This window comes from Daktulosphaira vitifoliae, unplaced genomic scaffold (genome assembly GCF_025091365.1).
Source record: "Daktulosphaira vitifoliae isolate Bord-2020 unplaced genomic scaffold, ASM2509136v1 Scaffold_4, whole genome shotgun sequence".
Classification (NCBI taxonomy): Eukaryota; Metazoa; Arthropoda; class Insecta; order Hemiptera; family Phylloxeridae; genus Daktulosphaira; species Daktulosphaira vitifoliae.
Window position 1 is genome coordinate 35,389,493 of NW_026099575.1, and position 15,424 is coordinate 35,404,916.

Here is a 15,424-nt window from a genome sequence, read left to right on the forward strand (position 1 = left end):
AATAAACCAAACGTCCCTCCGTATGAGTAGTTACGATAACAAAGCAGTTGTTGTGATATAATAATTACATAATCACCCGTTCAAATGATACGAGGAAGAATTCCGCGAGGATTTCATCGTAAACAAACTGTTTTATCATTATTACGATCATAATAAGTTTGTTGTTCGTAAGCTCGTCATCATTATTTGTGTACGTCTGTCGTTAAGGCGTACGCAAAGAAAAGGTCACTTAAAATGTGTATTTACGTTGGATACTCAAGGCGAGTTGTTTGCATTTTGCCGTCATGTTATTATGTTTCCACGACCACCACTACCTCCGCCTTAAAACCAACACATTGCAACTTGCGGTAGGTACACTAGTGTACAATACGGACCAATGGGTTTTAGATGGAACTTATTCACCACAATACTCCATTGATTATACACTTTTTCTAGTTTTATTCCATTTGCCTTACCCAAAATTAGTTGAATGCCCTACAATAACATATTACGCTTATTTAGCGAGATACGTAGTAATTAACTAATCATACGCAACAACATAAGAACGCCAAAAATAATTATCCACGTAGGTATCATTCTGACGCTTTAATTTTGTACTCGGGAAAAAACTTATAATATTAGGTCAGTGTTTTTATTTAGTAAGAAAACAACCCAGTTCTTTCATAAATTATAAAAAACATTATAGATCAGACAAGATTAAAAAATAACTGATCTCGTGAGCGTTAGGATTAGACCTCAGTACCAATGAACAAATATATTATGTTCTTATTTTTTTTTAACACGCTTTGGCTAACAAAAATATTACATTTACAGATTATGCGTTTAAAACAATACGACCATTTATAAAATATTAAAAATATTACGTAACAATTACCCAATAATAAAAATACATTTTAGATCTAATAAAATAGCATACGTTTTTAGAAACGGGTTTCTGTTTAAAATTCCAAAAGCGTTACATTTATAAAACTTAAAAATATTTTTTTTTATTAGAAATACACGTCGAAAAACTAGTGAAATTTGAAAGAGATCATAATTTACCAATTTATGAAATTTACAGGCCAGATCAAAGTTAATATATATATTTATATTAATAAAACAAAACATAACTGATTAAAATTCAATTTGGTAGTCACGTAAAACTTTTCTTTAAAAACACTAACCCTCCTACTAAAAAACTGGAATTATTGTGTTTGCTGTAAGATACCAATAGCCTATAATTACTGTTTTTAATTTTTTTAAACACTTACTAGTTTCTTGACACTTGTCTATCGCTTTCACATACCAAAGTACTAATAATTACACTTTAAAAATTACATTACTTTAGTAATAATTGATTATCTTAATATATGGAATAAACTAATTGATTTTATGTCAAATCCAAGTCATTGATTTAGATTTAAAATTAAAAAAATACTAACTCGAATACATGTTATAATTTATTCATTATTTAAACTTTTAAGGTGATAATTGTTATTTGAGGAGAGTAAAACTTCTTTGGTTACCAGTGACACAATATAATTAAAACACATTATTCACAAACTTGTAAAACTAAAAAATAATGTATCTTACCTAAAGCGTTTCCTCTAGTGTTTTTTACACAAGTTATACATATACGAATGCATTATAATAGCGGTATATAATTAGTTTCACATTAATGTCATTTCCTATTATAAAAGTAGCCTTCAAAGTTTCCCACTTATCATTAGATTAAAAACAAATTTAAGTGTATCAAAAAAGAATTTGCAATTAACATTGTATACAATTTACGAACAATCGGTGTCATAGTTAACATTAAGACTATAAATAAAATAAAATTGAACTTTTAGGAATAACATATCTACTTGCGTGTGTCGTAGATTTGATGAATTATTGGTTGAATTTGAAAACAGTAGAAATAAAATCTTTCAAATTAATAATATTATCTCCTATTTTAAAAAATATTGACACTTGCAAATGATAATATTTTAAGCATAACGTTTTATTAAAGCTTATTTTTCCTCTGTAATTAATGAATTCAAATTGTTTGATTTAGAAAACATTAGTTTTAATTAAGATCTCTTACACTGCTTAATATAAGTTTCGAGAGTATGCAAAAATAATTCAAAATCAATTTGTCGATTTCAAATTGAAACTAAATAATGTCTTGTATTAATGGATTATATATAGTTAAATAAATAATATTTATATTATTTATTTATATAGTAAATTAATAGAAAAGTTAAGAGTAACTTTAACATACTGTATTGAAAAATTATTAATAAATTAACCGGCATTTTAAAATTACTTATATTCAATAAAAATTTGTATATTAGTAGTAATGTTGAAATTTTATTACTAATATTTATTTAACCTTCATGTTATGTACTTCGAGATTTGTCATAAAACAAAAAAATATTATTAATTGTCAACTATTAGACGCAATTATTAATTAATACATTGATTTAGAGTTAATTCTTAGCTAAATGTGCGTTATATATGTTTTTATTTTACATTTGACAGCAATAAACTAAGCCAGTAAAAAATAAGGTAGCAAAATAATAGAAAAACCATGAAACACAATGAAAAGAACATGGGGACGATTTAAAGATTGCATTGCGTCAGCACTAAAAAGAGATAACTTGAAAATATTATTGCTTTGTTTCATCTTTTTAGCATTTGAATTTAAATTTAAAATTATATCTGCGGTGAAGTTTTAAAATATTTATTTGAAAATGATAACAAAATTTCCTATAGACATAGTTTTTAAAAATTATTTATTTTCTTAAAAAATAATTCTTTACTTATGTGGTGCGTTCGATTTCTTTTAGAACACAACCAAATAATATTATAAAGCATACCAAAATACTACATTTTATTTTACATATCAACAAAAAATAAAATCGTTGAACTATTCTTAATACTAATTAAATTAGTATATCAATACTAGATAGAAATGATCTGATGTATACATGTATAACTTGTAGTACAAAATTATTTGCTTATTTATTCATCATGAGATAGCAAATATTGGATACGTTACTTTCTATAGTAAGATAATATCATTTTAAGATAAAAACGTAACAAAGAGCAAAAGTCTGTCAGTAAGCAAGTTATTTGTGTTAAAATTGATAACATCAACTTAATTAGTTTAATAGTTGTACTAGATGTTATAATCTGACATTTATTAATGAATACTTGTCGATAATAATATGAACAACTTAGTAATTTGGTTAAATTAGGTTCATCCTAGTACATAGGTATGATTAACACATTTAGTTATAAATAATATAATTGCAAGTATGATAAATGCTTACTTCCTTGTGTAAAAATAACTACGCTTATTGTGTTGTAAATAAAAATAATTTCTACGTTTACATAAGTGTACAATTTATGTATTCAGTGATGCAATCAGTAAATAATTTCGGGGGTTATTTTTTTTTGCTAACTTAAATTTTAGCTACGATGTTTACTTTAAATCGCTACGAAATATTTTTAGTTTGTCCCATCACTTTATAAGGGTATCAAACTTTATTTTTACAAAAGACAGCATACATAATTAACTAACTTATTCAATAGATAACTAGAAAATAATAACAATTTCTGGACCAGTATTTCGGAAGTTGTTAACATTTTATAGTGATGGCTGGAGACAAGACGAAGGTGTTGTTATTTTTATCACTAGTAATTTACCGGGCACACCTTCCTCTCACTTAGGCATTCTAATATATTTTAACTCAAATAAAAAATACTCAATATTATTTTTATTTTTTGATTACTAATTGGTTTTTAATATATGAAACTCTTTGTACAACAATTATATCGAATTGAATAGTACATAATTAGATGTAATCATTTTCTTGTGAAATGTTTTGAAATTATTATCTACTCTTGTATATTATCTACTGTCGTGTTAATTAAGTAATAATTTTCAAAACATATTAAAGTTTAATTAAATTTTGGTGTGTAATAATTGATATTTTTTTAAAGTTCCAACAAAAAAACCTGCAGCTGTAATTAATTAAAATAACTACTTAAATTTAAGAAAAAAATTATTTTCCAATTAATAACAATTTTGTTATTATTTCAATAACAACTTTTTCACATAGAAATAAGTTTAATACACGTGCTTACTATTTAATTATACACTTAGATGAGTTGCCTGATAATTACAAAAAAAGCATGTATAATTATTAATTTTTGTAATATTAATATTTATTAAGTTTCTTTTCATATTGTAAAATTAAAAAAAACAAAATCTATACAAAAACATAATAATATTTTATTTATCATCTTTTTAGATAAATTTGATATATTTATTTTGTACATTACTTGACGTAATGATCTAGCTAAGAGACATATGAATCTGTAAATAATTTGATAAAAAAAACATTATTGCTACCAACATTATTAATATAATCTAGAGCATAATTTTTCTGAATTCAAAATTATTTTAATTCAACATGAGTTCTGTAGTCAATTTTGAAAAAATCAATTTAAGAATATTTAAATGATAACTTTGAATTATAAATTAATATTTTTTGTGCAAATTAAAGTTGTTAATGAAAATTGACATAAATTATTTTAATTTAATTTTTATTTAATAGAATTTCTTTGTATCTATAATACCATGCATTGGTTCATACATTAACAAGATTTATTCGATATAAAAAATTCAAAATGAAAACATTTGCATGAATAGCAAAATTTTAATTTATAAATGAGAATCAAAAAATTTTATATTTATAATGGCAATGGTTAATTAATTTATTGTAATTTTATTAACAACGGTAAATGTAAAATAAATTTAATATGTTGAAAGAAATTAATGAAAAAAAAATATATATTATTTATTTATTAATAAAATATACGTCAACGTAATTATTATATTTGAACGTAAAATGGTTTAGTATTAGATCTTGATAAAGAAGTGTTTTTTTTCGACACATGTAACTGGTCTACGTTGTTAACTAAAGTCAATATCAGATAATTGGATTAGTAGTTTTGAACGTCATACTTATGTATTCATATTTTTACTAAACCGCTTGGCACCATCTAAATCAGTACAATACTAAAAGTCAAGTATGAGGGTGTACCAAGTTTAAGCCGAATACAAACATTTAACAGACAATTAAAATATTATAATACAAAAAGATCAATAGCCAAAAAATAGTAGATTAATTTTAAAACGACGTCAATTCAAAACAAATATTGGCGTGTTAAAAATGTATTTAAGGGTTTTATAAATCACTGAAGACAAAGGGATACAATGAGGTTATCAATGAGCATTTACTTCGATAATAATGAAAAATTGTTAAAGATATCTTTGTATTACAATCAAAAANTTACTTCGATGATAATGAAAAATAGTTAAAGATATCTTTGTATTACAATCAAAAAAGTTGTAATAAATTATTTATTACAATCATTATTGATATGTACACTGACTAACATTAAGTTAATTTGTTTCATAAAGGAAAACAGTAATATTGTAGGAAAACGTAAGGTTAACATCGTTTTTAAAGTATATGTCCGTTTCAATGAAATTCTTATGTATTTCAAATTCAATAATGTTTAAAAAAAATTTTCCGTAATTCTATAAATTTAATTTTTATTTTGTGAAATTTTTTAATTTAAATAATTAAGTGATGTTNTGTAATAAATTATTTATTGTAATCATTATTGATATGTACACTGACTAACATTAAGTTGATTTGTTTCATAAAGGGAAACAGTAATATTGTAGGAATACGTAAGGTTAACATCGTTTTTAAAGTATATGTCCGTTTCAATGAAATTCTTATGTATTTCAAATTCAATGATGTTTAAAAAAAATTTTCCGTAATTCTATAAATTTAATTTTTATTTTGTGAAATTTTTTAATTTAAATAATTAAGTGATGTTTTAATCAGGATGTAATGTATAAGGTTACCACAAAAAAACTAGTTTGATTATTTTTACTAAAATATCTCAAAACAGAGTTGGTATTACCTCAGTTTCATATCAATTACTATTATAAATCTGACCTCGTGAGAGTGAGGAATAATTTAAATTGAAACACAATGGTAATCAAATAATAATTATTTGCTTAACCGTAATTTTATATTATGTTAATTATATTTAATTAAACCTTGAAATGCATTGAATAATTTTAGATTCTAATTTCGATTAAAAATAATTATTAAATTTTTTTACAAAATTTAAAAACTAATTTATAACTGTCTCGCATCTAACTGATAACACTTATCATTATTGATCTTTTATCATTTTATTGATTTACCCGACCTTCTTAGACTTAAACATTTTAGACATACTTTCTAGAAACATTTTTTTATTATTATTAAAAATGAATTTTTTTTGTTTTCGAAATTTTGTAATAGATATTTCTTACAAAAAATGTTGATAGTAGTTTTAATAATTCTTTACAATTGTGTAACTGAAGTAGCTGTAGCTCGTACTAGTGTATGTACACTTAGCCCACGTTCCATTCCCACTATATGCATTAAATAGAATAACTTGATAAGTACTTATTCTAAAATAATTGTTGGCCCATCAATATTTTTTACTAGAAAAGGGCTAAAAATAGCTTTATCAAAAATTTGAAACAATTAATAATTACATAAATTAATCCTGTGTATACCATAAATCTGCATAAACTTTAACTTTTGATACATTTTAAACTACACATTTAAAAGACATAGTAAAAAAATTATCTAAACATTTCTACTTGCATCAAAATTGATTTTAATAATTATTGTGTTTTAGAAACTTTAAATGTTCCCTATAAATAAATATATTAAAATTTCTAACCATACATCTGTTATATAATAAAAGTTGTTATTTCATTAATAAAGTTGTTATAGATGGTTGATATTAGATACGCAAGTAGTTTTTTTTAATGGGTTGGCTTAAAATGATGTTATAGATAATAATAATAATAATAATAGTAGTACATGGCGAAATAGGAAGTAAAGATTAAGTCAAATGAATTACGCCCTAATAACATTTTATTTTTCTAATAAATTTTTATAATTTATTATAACATATAATATTATAAAAATGTGTTTAAAATTATATTTTAAATTCCTATCTGAGCAGTAGTATCATTATGCTACAGAGGTGAATAGTAAAACATTAATACCCAGAACAAATTTACAAGTGTAATTTGAACTTATACTATGATTTTTATTATTTTTCGTTTTTATATTTTTATTTAGAGGAGCACACTTCATTGATTTTTTTTTATTTGTAATGTGATCTAAGCGGATTTTTATATTAATGTTTATTTATTATTTTAGCTTAAATGACTTGATGATTTCCTATGATCAAAATTATAGTAGTTACAATTTTTTAAATTTTTTATTACTCTTGGCTTTAATTGTTATACTTTTATTAATATAAAAATTTATATTTATATTAATCTCAATTGGTAGACGCCACTAAAGATTTGAATTCAGAATAATTCTATTTTAAGGTTTATTTCTTTAATTTTTACAAAATCCATTAGACATTAAGAAATTACTATTTTCAGAGTCGAAACTAACAAATTACTAATTTCGGTCAAGACTGCCGTATGAAAATAAATGTCACATCACAAAAAAAAGACGCGTGTAAAACAATATCACAGTAGGCAATCATTATTGCTTTTATTTGAATTTCTTATCGTTGTAGTACTATAAACAACCTTCTGTAATAGCAATTACACGCTGCGTTGAATTCATTTTATATAATCGACTATTATTTTACTCTCAACATATTCAACACCTGGCTGTAATCGTATATACTTAATAATAGTATTATAACTTTATTATTAGTGTACACGTAAGTACTGGTTGTGTAGAACTTGGGAATATTTTTAGTTATTCATCGGAATACGCGTCTAATTATATATTTTTGTATTAATATGAAAAACATATTAATGTGCGTGTATGAACTTTAGTTGAGTGCAAATAGTAAATTATAATGACAATAATTTCATTGAATTTTCACATTAAACATTTTTCTGGTTTTTTGTAAGAGGTGCCACTAAGTGATAGTCTAGAACTTAAAAATTTCATTCCATATTGATACCACCTTTTTTATTAGTTTTTCTAATATAACGTTGACTATTACCATGATTTAACCGATCTAGGTTGGCACCTAGACCAATCATTTATTTTCTTTTTCCTCATCTTTATCCCAACTTCGTGTGGTCACCGCCCTTATCATAAATTTTCAATTAACATGATCTCCCACGTCATCTACGGACATATCAACAGTCCTCATATCACATTCAGTAACTTCCCTCCTTCTGATTTTTTGTCTTCCTTCCTTCAACATTCATTTTCATATCTGTTCTCACAACTTCCNCTATTTTTTCTTCCTTCCTTCAACATTCATTTTCATATCTGTTCTCACAACTTCCGATTCCTCTCTCCTCATAACACGACTAAACCATCTAGATCTCTTTTCTCTCATCTTATCTACGATTGACGCTACACCTATACTCCCTCTTATATGTTCGTTCCTTAACGTATGTTCTCTAGTCATTTCACTCATCCATCTAAGCATTCTCATTTCTGCTATATTTACTCTCTGCTCTATTCTCTTCTAAACCGCCCAACACTCTTAACCATACATCATAGCTGGTCTCACTACAGTCATCAGAGTTTACCTTCTCTTATCGCAATACATACCAGTTTCTTCTCTCTACTTCAACCACCCGCACATAATCCTATTTCTTTTGTCCTCGTCATTACCACTTTTTTTTTTTGCAAAACTTATCCTAAATACTTAAAACATTCCATCTTTCCTGTTATGTTCTCTCTTATTGTTACTAATCTCCACAATTCACCTACCTCATGTTTTTTGTTGTTAAATTCGTACTCTATATACTCTGTCTTACCCCTACTTATTCTAAATTCCTTCCAAATTACTTTCAAGAACTGATCTCACGTCTCTAATCCTTGATTAATATAATATGATATGATAAATTAAAAAAAGAATCCTTAAATTACATGAGGGGTTCATGATGTTTGCGAGGACGATGAATAATTGAACCTTTTAAATCTGCCCCTGATAATTTTTTTGTTCTATAATTTACTTTTTATTTGTATCATAAAAATAATTGAATTTTACAAAATTATGATGTATTCTATTTGAATTACTAGTAAACTTAAAATACATCATTTTTTATTAGCCATAGCATATAAAAAATGATTTACAAGTAAAGTACAATAATAACAATTAATCTGGTAATTAATTATATATTCTTTAATTTAACAAGATAAAATCATAACGCTATAATGTTATTAAAACACTTTAATAAACATTTTGACAGTAATTTTTCGAATTTCATATACAATAAAAGAATGCGCCGATAAAAGGAGTCATGGCCTAGGGCCTCGATATTCAAGAGTAGTAGTGTTATTAGGGCAAGGGTGAGGGGATATACTCAAACAAAAATATTCACTTAGTGAAGATACAATTATTTTCGTTTTAGAGAGGTTAGTAAACTTCGCCAAGAGCAAAATCCTAATTACATCACTGTTTAGATAATTCAGATTATTTTGTTTAAGCATATTATTAACTATAAAACTTAAATGGCGTCAATGATACAATAGTCTCATTAAAATTATGAGCCCCAAACTTCATGGCAAATACGTCACTGAATTAAGAAGTCTTAACTTGATTCAGAATGACGTATGCTTTGAAATGCAATTTCAGACATCATGTAACATGAACGCACAGTAAAAATTAATTTTAACTTTTTGACTGAAATGTGTTGATTATACATATTTTAAAAAATAAAAAAATCGAGAATCTCCAAACTGGTTTTTTGCACGATTAATTTCTATACAACGATTTTCATGGTCGAGTAACCTTGATGATAGTTTTGTTATTAATGGAAAAATATTTGAACACTCTGAACAGACTTAGCGGTTATATAAATTGTCCCTTATGTTCTTTTTTTTTGCGTTGCGTTAATAGTTTTACAATATGAAGTCTATGGCATGGTCTCTGTGCGTCATGGAAATTAAATTATAATTTTTAATTACAGGACATATGTAATTTAAAGTATATATTAGCTTAGGTTAAAAATTGGCCAAGGAAAGTCTACACAAATTATGTTTCACATTTTACAGTTTATTTTTAAGATGCAAGGAAAGTTAAACACATTTTTAATCAAATTTTGTGTATAGTTTTTTAATTACGTACAAGGTATCGATAAAATCAAATAAAAATATATATAATAATTATTTGCATTATTGTGTTAAGAATGTATTTTATATTTTTTACTGATCATGGCTTTAAATTTAATTTGTTTCAGCAATAAATTTTTGGTGAATATTTAATAAAGTGACTTCGTAATTTTTATTGAGTTTATGAGCATTGGCAGTTATATAATTTTTTTTAGAGAAAAAGTATTAAAATCTGTTTTTTGCCAAGCTACGAAATATTAGACATTTCTGTAGTGTTATAATACTACAGAAAGGTGATTGATAATTGTTTGTCAAAATTATTACTTGACCTTTGTACTTATTTTTATATCTTATTTTTATTACTATAGTTTGCTTAGATTTATAGCAAATGGCTTACAGTCAATCATAAAAAAGATTTTTTATAAAACATTATTAACACACAATTTAAGTAATTAGAGAATACAGGTATACTATTTGTAGGTCTTCAAATTTTAAAACATCCTTAAATGTTGTATATGATTATAGAAATACGTAGACCTTGTTTTAATATTTCTTATTAATAGTTCCATTCAATATAATATGAAAAACTCCCTACAAATTTAAACTTTTTAAAGTAAATATTAGTCATATTTTTATATTTGATTTAAAATTTAAACATGTTTTGATTTGGTTTTAATTGTATTATTAAAATCACTTCCATTGACAGACTTCAATTTCAGTTAATCAATCAACTTTTTTTATTTTATGGTATTTAATTTTTGGTAATAATTAACAAAGTTTATGAACTAAATTTTCGTTTCCGATTTTATTTTGCAAGTAGAACCAGCTTTAAAACACGGTTGGCATTTTTTATACATTCATTTCTAATTTATAAATATGGATTTGGTAAATAAAATTTAAATGATAATATTCATGATTTTGCGCAGGTCAATAAATTAGGCCAACCTGATCTAATTTTTTAAACATTGTATTAATCGAAAGTTCATTTTTATGAATTTTTTAAAGATTTAATTTTATACGCAAGTCAAAATTTCACAACTATATTTTTATTTTTAATATTAAGTTATATGAGTATTATAACTTTTTAAGATCCAACAGTGACTACTTACTAAATTGATATTGCAAAATCTTAAATTAATATTAAACAGTAGGTAGAATGTTCGAGTATAAATCTATCCTAATTCATACTATTGTTTTACATACAAAGGAAAGTTACTAAAACTTAAACAAATATTTTATTGTTCAAAAATTAAACCAAATGACTCTTTATATATTAGTTTAAATAAGAGTTTTGTTGGATAATTTAAATTAAAAACATGCATAAAGTATGGAAGACTTAGCATATTTTACAATATTAGATATTATATAATAAAAAATTATTAAACATAATCTAATAGAAAATAATAATTTAAATGATCTTGAATTACTCTATAGATAATAAATATAAAATTTTAGTTTGATATTTAATATTCATCTATACTATTTTAGCTTTGATGCGTAGCTGAGAAGGTTTGGTTTTACTATGATGTGTTTTTTTGTATGTTACCACTTTTTCTCGGATCTCATCGAAGCGATTTCTTTCAACAATACGTCAAAAGATCACAAATCGTATCTATTCGAAGACATTACCCTCAAAAATTGAAAAAATTTCTCTCGTTCCCCGTAAATGAGAGAGATCTACAAAAAAATTACAAATTTATAAATCGTTAATTTTCGACATTTTTTCAATTTTTTTTACTTAAAACCGCCATAACTTTTTTAAAAATTACCAAATCAATATAATTTTTTTTTATAGATGCATGATGTCNTCTCGTTCCCCGTAAATGAGAGAGATCTACAAAAAAATTACAAATTTATAAATCGTTAATTTTCGACATTTTATCAATTTTTTTTACTTAAAACCGCCATAACTTTTTTAAAAATTACCAAATCAATATAATTTTTTTTTATAGATGCATGATGTCTTTACCTTTCATTTTGAATATTTTTTTTATAAATGTAACCCTTTACCTGTCTACAGGGGGGGATTCAAAATGACAACTTTTTCAACTTAACTTTTGAAAGTGTTCCAAAAACTCTGACACTTATATATATATATCTTAAATTAAAGATAATGTAATATACTTTACTATGAACAAAAAAAAATGTTGGACTTTATTTTGTATTCACGGTGAAAATAGTTACCGAATGCTGTTTTTGTGTGAATATTCTCGATTTTTTATTTTATATTTTTAACTTTATAATGCTATAACTTATTGAAATGTGTATGGATCAATACAATTTTTTTATGAGAAATAATATTTATATCTCTCTTTCATTCGACATACTTTATCTGAATCTGGATATTAATAAGGAACTGGCAGATCATGTAGCTTTTGGAATAATTAAAAATTTTTTTAAAATTAAACACTATCTAAAGATTTTTGCATCGAAGCGTTTTTTATAATAGTGATTTTAATCACTGTCAGATATCATTATACTTGACCCAACTATGCCACATCACCACTGTGCCTCGACCCCCACTGTGCTGGGTTTTTTTATATTTAAATTAATAATGAATTTTTAGTTTAAATGAAGTATAAGAAATAATAGTTACAATTTTGTGGGCTATATGACATGACAATATTATTTAGGAGGTACTGCTATGATAACCATAGAATAAGACATTTTATTTGGATTAAAGCAGAAATTTATTTTTGACTTTTATATCATTGAATTTAAAAAAATTATTTCAATCAAAATAGCAAATCAAATTTTTGTTTTTTTTTTTTATATAGTTGGTTTTTAATTAATTTTTATATTAAATATTAAAATCTTAATTTCCTCAAAAAAAATTAAATTTTTGATGCTCACACATATATAAATTTTAATGTATTAGTATTTTTAAACTAAATTATTTTCTAATTTTCAAAATAATTAAATAGTGTATCTTCTTAACAACAAATAAATGTGGGTTTTTTAATACTTCAGAAACATAATTTAAAATATTGGTTTGCATTAATTGCCAGAGTAGGTACCATTAAGAATTTTGGGGGTCGTCACTCTCCCAATCGTTAAAAATATATAGTTAGTCGGCAATCGACCAAATTAAGAAAATTCTTAAGTTGTTTCTTCTCACAGACACTGATATTTTTTTTTCCAAACTAAAAAACAGTGGTGGAAATTTGACATTGAATTAAGCCATAGACCTATAAACCAGTTTTCAGGTCTATGAATTAAGCCTTATGTGAAATACCTTAAAGGAAAATTACACTTTAACAATCCTTAATTTTGAGTTTAAAATTTTTTCTTTAAAAGTTTCTTTGTTTGTAATAAATTATTTAGTCTCTAAAATTCTGGAAGCGTGCTTTAAGGGAAAAGAGATCAGTCAAAATAAGATATTTGCCAACAAACATCTTATTTGTTCATACAGATATTATATTGTGAAAATAGTGCATATGAATTTTACAATTATTTCAGTTACTTGTTTTAGCCTAAGACCTACTCCAAAAATTGTGAAACGTAATAAACCCGAATTGGAGGATAGGTTTACAGCATTTAATGATCTCATTGATTATATTGAGCAAACGATTGATTTGATTTAAAAATATGGCTATTCCTTATTTATTATAGAGTTGGTTAAGAATATTTTAGCTTTGATGCGAAGGTAATAATTTTACTATGCTGTGTTTTTTTTTTTTGTGTCTTTTACAACTTTTTTTCAGCTCTCAGCGAACCGATTTTCAACGATACATCAAAAGATCACAAATTGTAACTAGTCGAAGACATTACCCTCAAAAATTGAAAATTTTTCTTCGTTCCCCCTAAATGGAGAAAATCTCCAAAATAATTACAAGATTAAAAATCGCTAATTTTTGACATTTTTTCAATATTTTTTATTTAAAAGTACCATAACTTTTTTAAAAATAACCAAATCAATATAATTTTTTTTATAGATGCATGAGGTATTTTTTTTTTATAAATCTGATATTTTACCTTCCCATAGAGGAGATTCAAAATGACAACTTTTTCAACTTATTTTTAATTAAAATATATCTATTTCATACGTAACCTAATAATCAAACACAAATATTTGATATATTAATTAGAAGGATTTTGTTATTATTTAAGCCATATGCGAAACTCTAATTGCAGATTTAAAATCGGTGCAAAACAATTTTTTTTTAAGTATTGCTCAAGACCTTCAATTTTTATATACGTTTGCCATAAAATTAATAACTACTTTATAATTTCTCCGTAAAAATTACAATACTAAATTATTAAATATCAATTTCATATTATATTTAATTGCTATAATAAATATTTATTCATATATTACACTGATAAATCGTAAAACTTGTAATCAGGATATAAATAAGGAAATATGAGATCATATTGATTTTGGTATAATCCACCAGTTTTTAAAATTAAATACTATCTACAGATTTGCATCGAAGCGTTTATGATAGTGATTTTTATCACTGTCAGATTAAATCTATACTGGACCTAACTATGCCACGTCCTCGCTGTTCTGGGTTTTATAAAGATGATTCTTATGCATTATGTCACTTATATCTTTTATCTTTGATTTGTCACAATTTCAAGGAGTTTTTCAACAAAAAAATGATAAAATGTAGTGATGACCATAATTGAATTATTTCAATAATCACATTTATAATTGGATCATTTTAATAATGAACCAATATCATATCTTCCATGGTAAAAAAAATGATTCATCCGCCTTTAAAAATGATTTTTAATACATACCACTTAAAATTATTATTTTAATCAGATTTTTTTCACCGTACCTGTCTTAGGAGGTGAATTACATAGGGCTTTGCATTTTTAGCATCTTTGAACAATTCTAAATGTGCTATGACTTAATTTTCTTTTTAATAATAACCACATATTAGTTTTAATGTGAACTAAGAATGAATTAAATTTACTATGATATATTTTATACAGAGTGATTTTTTAATTAGTATTCATGTAACTTATCATCCTATCTACAATAAATTTATTGCAAGAGAAATTTAGTTAACTCTATTGAAAAAATTTACATTCATAAAATTTAGTAACACTTCTTTTTTCATCATTAAAATATTAGGAATTTATTTTAATTAATTATTTTATTTTATATTTCAAAATATACAATTATATCATCAAATATAATTTAACTAGTCAATAATAAGGATGGTACCTAAAAAGTTAGGATTAAAAGTATAATCCTAAAAATTATTCAGAGAATGTAAAACAATCAGATCAAAGTATATAATAACAAAATA